At 40.9% G+C, this 5,886-nt stretch overlaps 1 non-coding gene across 1 annotated transcript; it reads right to left on the bottom strand.

Annotated features, from left to right (window-relative positions):
* Positions 1-3,901: 3,901 nt before the first annotated feature.
* On the bottom strand, positions 3,902-3,973 carry TRNAV-GAC (transfer RNA valine (anticodon GAC)). Its single transcript has one exon. It is a non-coding gene; the product is annotated as a tRNA-Val (tRNA).
* Between the last annotated feature and the right edge of the window lie 1,913 nt (positions 3,974-5,886).

Below are 5,886 nucleotides of genomic sequence, written 5' to 3'. Positions count from 1 at the left end.
ATTCCAACTGAGTGGAGCAAGACAACCCTTTTTTTATTGAAGGATAAGTTATGAAGATTCACTTCTCTACTCTCGTCCAAAGCCTCTCTCTCTGTCCTGCCTGACTCTCGTCCCAAGCCTCTCTCTCCTGTCCTGCCTGACTCTCGTCCCAAGCCTCTCTCTCCTGTCCTGCCTGACTCTCGTCCCAAGCCTCTCTCTCCTGTCCTGCCTGACTCCCGTCCCAAGCCTCTCTCTCCTGTCCTGCCTGACTCCCGTCCCAAGCCTCTCTCTCCTGTCCTGCCTGACTCCCGTCCCAAGCCTCTCTCTGCTGTCCTGCCTGACTCTCGTCCCAAGCCTCTCTCTCCTGTCCTGCCTGACTCTCGTCCCAAGCCTCTCTCTGCTGTCCTGCCTGACTCTCGTCCCAAGCCTCTCTCTGCTGTCCTGCCTGACTCTCGTCCCAAGCCTCTCTCTGCTGTCCTGCCTGACTCTCGTCCCAAGCCTCTCTCTCCTGTCCTGCCTGACTCTCGTCCCAAGCCTCTCTCTCCTGTCCTGCCTGACTCCCGTCCCAAGCCTCTCTCTCCTGTCCAGCCTGACTCTCGTCCCAAGCCTCTCTCTCCTGTCCTGCCTGACTCTCGTCCCAAGCCTCTCTCTCCTATCCTGCCTGACTCTCGTCCCAAGCCTCCTCCGCCTGTCCTTCCTTTTTCACATAAAGTCTCTCTCTCTTTCAAATACTCATTCCTCAAAAACCTATCTCATGTTCAGACTCCCTCATCCCAAGCCTCTCTCTCTCTGGTACAACCCAACCCTCATCCCAAGCCTCTCTCTCTCTGGTACAACCCAACCCTCATCCCAAGCCTCTCTCTCTCTGGTACAACCCAACCCTCATCCCAAACCTCTCTCTTCTTCAAAGCCTCACTCTCCGGCCAAACATCTTGTGTTCAGCCTCTCTCATCCCGAGCCTTTCTCTCCTACAAAGCCTCACTCTCATCCCAGGCCTGCCTCTCCCTCCCTCTGCACCAGCGGTATTTAAACATTTTCAGCGTTGCAGGTCCACATGAATTTGGGGAAGAATTAGAGAAATTATGGAACTCTTTATAATGTGTCCCATTTTCTCAATATTGCTTGAAATCTTACAATTGCACATGCCGGGCTACCACAATAACCGCCACCTGATTGCCACTCTCCTGGAGGAGGAGGAAGAAGCCGATGTTGTGATAGTAAACATCACATGATGTATCACTAATGGTCATAACATCAAACATTATGGCTACACATCCCGACAATCACCAGACTGTGTGTGGCACAGCACGAAGGACGGAGTCGCCCGCCAGTCTTGTACGAAGCACAATACAATATCTCACTACTTCCTGCCGCTTTCAATACTTTCTATCAGTCAAGATACTCACACTACGTACGTACGTACACCGTTCTATTATCCTTAGTACATCTTCACTACTGGCGTTTTCGACCTTATCTGAATGAGTCAGATCAAATGGTTATCAGGGACACAGAATACATAACACTTGTCCACTGTCTTTGTCTTCCATACTCTATCTTTCATACTTGCTTGCCATTATTACACGAAAGTCCACTTGGGAACTTATCGTGTTTCATTTTCTCCGTGGACTCATGGGAATATATATATATACATTTATATATATGTGTGTGTTTACGAACTAAGTGCATATGAACGAGCACTCTCATGAAACATACAAACCTCCAAGAGCCAGGATCGAACCCGGGACCCCTGTGCAACGGGCGGGAGAGCTACCGCAAGGCTATGATCGCCCCTGATACGGATATAACTATTCGAATACTATGTACTCGAATGCTTTTGACCTGAAATGTAAGTTCAAGCTAGTAGGCCGACCCTGCACTTAGCTTGATTCCTTTTGTGTTCAATATATTCTTCTTCACTACATCTCCTCTCCGTAATACCTTTATCTTCACTATGCAAGGCTTATTATAATCTTCACTACAACCCCATCTTCATATGACCTTATCTTGACTAAGCTGGTTTCAAGAAAGGCTTTAGATTTTACCCACTCACACAGACAACGTACTAACACGGGGCCCCACGAGTGTAAAACTCTCTCCTAATACAGTGCAAATAGATGATTACACACACCTACAACACCACCACCACTAATAATACACAGAGAAATAGCCTTTTCGGTTGGCTTTGGATCCGCCCTTGAACGTAGTTTGGAGGATTTGGGGGATCAGGTCAATAAGGTTAAGTTCACTACAACCTCATATTCACTAACGTGTATCTTCATTACTAGTATATTTTCACTAAATCATATCTTCACTATACCCTCTTCTTCACTACACTATTATTTCTACCATACCATCATCATTGCACTCCCTAATGTTCACTAAGAATAGTTCTTATCTTCACTACACAATCATTTTGAATAAACTTTACTCTTTGATAACCCTTATGTCTACTACATTCGTATCTTCACTACATTCGTATCTTCACTACAACCTATCTTGACAATATCCTTATCATCACTATACTCTTCTTCACTACACTCTCATCTTAACATCATCCTTCTGTTTACCGAACTTAGTTCAAAGTCTGACTTGAACGTAGCTTTGGAAAGTTTGTGTTTCTCTTTGTGTTACCTCCTTAGTATCATTGTAAAGGCAATTGTCACTACTCTCTAATAAACCCTCATCGTCACTACACTCTCATCATTATCATTACTTCTTGATGTTCAATACAAAATTTTAACATATACATTTATCTTCACTACAGAATAATTTTCATTGCACCTTAATCTTCATTACTCCTTGTTTCAGCTACATCCGTATCTTCCATTCATTCTTATATCTTATATTAGTTACATCTTTACAATATCTTTATATCTTCTCTGTTCCGTCTTTTGGAAAATTGAAAATAAGAGGGAAGGATTTCCAGCCTCCCGCTCCCTCCCCTTTTAGTCGCCTTGTACGACACGCAGGGAATATGAGGCAAGTATACTTTCTTCCCTATCCCCAGGGATAACAGCATCTGGTGTTCCCAGACGGTCACCCATCCAAGTACTAACCAGACCCAACGTTGCTTAACTTCCCTGATCGGACTATATATGCATATATATATATATATATATATATATATATATATATATATATATATATATATATATATATATATATATATATATATATATATATATATATATGTACAAGACTGAAAACAATGAATTTCCCAAATAAAAAATGGAGGCGCCGGGGTTTGAACCCGGGTCCTCTCGCATGCCAAGCGAGCGCTCTACCACTGAGCTACGACCCCAAGAACACATTTTGGGACTTAGTATTATATAAAGCACTGAGATTACCACGGCAAAATACTGTTTGACCGACCGTTGCCGACTAGCCGGCAAAATAGCCGCAGGTGTAAATCTCCATGTTGCTGTCGTGTTTTCCTCTTAATTTTCCAAGAAGAAATGAGTTTTACTTTTTTATTGTCGTTGCAATAGACTGGAACTAAGTAATAGACTGGAACTAAGCAATAGACTGGAACTAAGTAATAGACTGGAACTAAGCAATAGACTGGAACTAAGTAATAGACTGGAACTAAGTAATAGACTGGAACTAAGTAACAGACTGGAACTAAGCTGACCTGGTATGAGGTCAGAGCCCTCATTATCATCCCTGCTAACTACCGGAAGCAGATTAAGTCGTTCCACAACCGATGTCCGGCCCATGTTAACTCTGATGTGCCCAGCAGTTGGAGGAGGATCGCCAGAAGCTTCTGGAAGATTTCAAGGACGTCTTGGTGGACCTGACCCTTTCAGATAAGGTCGAAAACCACAATTTATTGTGAAGATCTTCACTATAACGTTGGACGAACATACTGAATGTTGCACACATGTGATGCGGACAAAATGAAAAAAGAAAAAGACAAAAATTATGTCTGGTGTGGGTCTCGAACCCACGACCTTGAGTGTGTCAGACTCACGCTCTACCACTGAGCTAACCAGACAATAGAAAATTCGTCTGTTTCTTCAATTTGAATTAATGAAAATCTTTGCGAGGCAGCGTTTAGAAAAGAGTGATGTCTTTGACGAAATTTGCTTGCTTGGCTCTTTCTTCTGTTCCTCATTATCGAAAGTAAACATACTGAAGGATATATATACATATATATATATATATATATATATATATATATATATATATATATATATATATATATATATATATATATATATATATGTATATATATATATATATATATATATATATTGAAAAGGATCGCAATTTTGCACGTGATCAAGTATATTCTTATGAGTCCACGGGGAAAATAAACACGATAAGTTCCCAAGTGCACTTTCGTGTAAAACTCACATCATCAGGGGAGACACAAGAGAGAAATATAACAGTCAGTTGATATACAACGAAGAGACGTAGCTAGGACGCCATATGGTAAACATGTGATTGTCCAAGACAGACAACAAGCGTATCATAAACTTATTATGTGGACAAGAAAGTGAATTGTTTACAAATCTTATCAACATTAAAGTTATCCAATTTGTATAGACCATCACTAATATTAAGATTATAATTCTTTGTGTATTCAGTAATAGAAGATTCAATGATATTTCTCGTGGTACTTGAGTTAGAGTTAATAACTGAGATGGCATTATTAACTCTAATTCCAGTACCACGAGAAATATCATTGAATCTTCTATTATTAAATACACAAAGAATTATAAACCTTGAGGAAGCAACATGGCGGTCAAAAATAAGCTGCAGGAATGAAGTTTATGAATGGAATATCAGTGAGACGATCCAAATGACGAATGAATGAGAGCGTAGTCAACATACAATATAAAAGGACATATTATGAATGGCAGCCAGGCAAGTAACGGCCCAACTGAATGGAAGGATTTAAAAGTTCGCGTTATATGACGAATTTTGATAGATTATCCAAATTTCCATTCCAGTTATGAAACTTAATGGTTGTGTTCAGTTCTAGAGACAAAGTTAAAAGGTTTGTGTTTCAGAGATGAACCACAAAGGATATCGTTAAATTAACTGACATTAAAATTTGTCAATTAAGTGAATCATTTTGTACAATAGCTGTAATTTGACAGAGTTAAAAGTTCGCAGTTTCATTACAATTCTAATTCAAAAGTTTGAGTTTCAATGATGGTTTGCACAAGCTTAACGTACATTTAAGTTTTGTGTTTATATGACGTATCTTAAAGGACTCTGGTAAAATAACGCACCTGGAAGGTTTACGTTCAAATGATGGTGTTTAAATGTTTATTGATGAATGGTAGATTTAAATGGATAGATTTTAAGTTCGCGTTTTCATGAGCGACTTTAAACCTTGTGGTTGAATGTCACAGTTTAAATGTTGGTATGTACAATGTTGACCAGATGGCGGTAGTGTGTAGACACAGCCATACCAGGTCGTATTTATCATCATTAAAGTCACCTTCCTTACTTACTTATGGCGGCGATGAAATTCACTGGTTCTTGATTGTGCACCAATTAACCTATCAGATAATGGTACAATGTTTGCCTGGTGTTGCATATATCACGTCTGTTGTTGAAACACAAGAATGCCAGGTGACTTTGGGAGTGGATGATAATGTAAAGATCAATATAAATGTGGGAAATCTTGAACCGCCATCACCAGACACAACACATGTTTGGATCTGGCGGGGGGAGGGACTTGCCTGTGACGTCACGATGCCCCGCCTCCAGCCTGGCGCCGCTCTGTGTGTGTGTGTGTGTGTGTGTGTGTGTGTGTGTGTGTGTGTGTACTATTTTAATCATTATCACGTGAGTCTTTTGAGGAAGGATTTGTACACTCGTGTTGCCCCGTCTCTTAACCTTGTAAGTGTAAAATATGTTTTCACTCCTATGTGCGCTCACACACACACACAC

The sequence above is a fragment of the Panulirus ornatus genome, chromosome 12 (genome assembly GCF_036320965.1).
Source record: "Panulirus ornatus isolate Po-2019 chromosome 12, ASM3632096v1, whole genome shotgun sequence".
In the NCBI taxonomy this organism is placed as follows: Eukaryota; Metazoa; Arthropoda; class Malacostraca; order Decapoda; family Palinuridae; genus Panulirus; species Panulirus ornatus.
The sequence above is the reverse complement of the archived record's forward strand: the minus strand, read 5'-3'. Positions and strand labels throughout refer to the sequence as shown.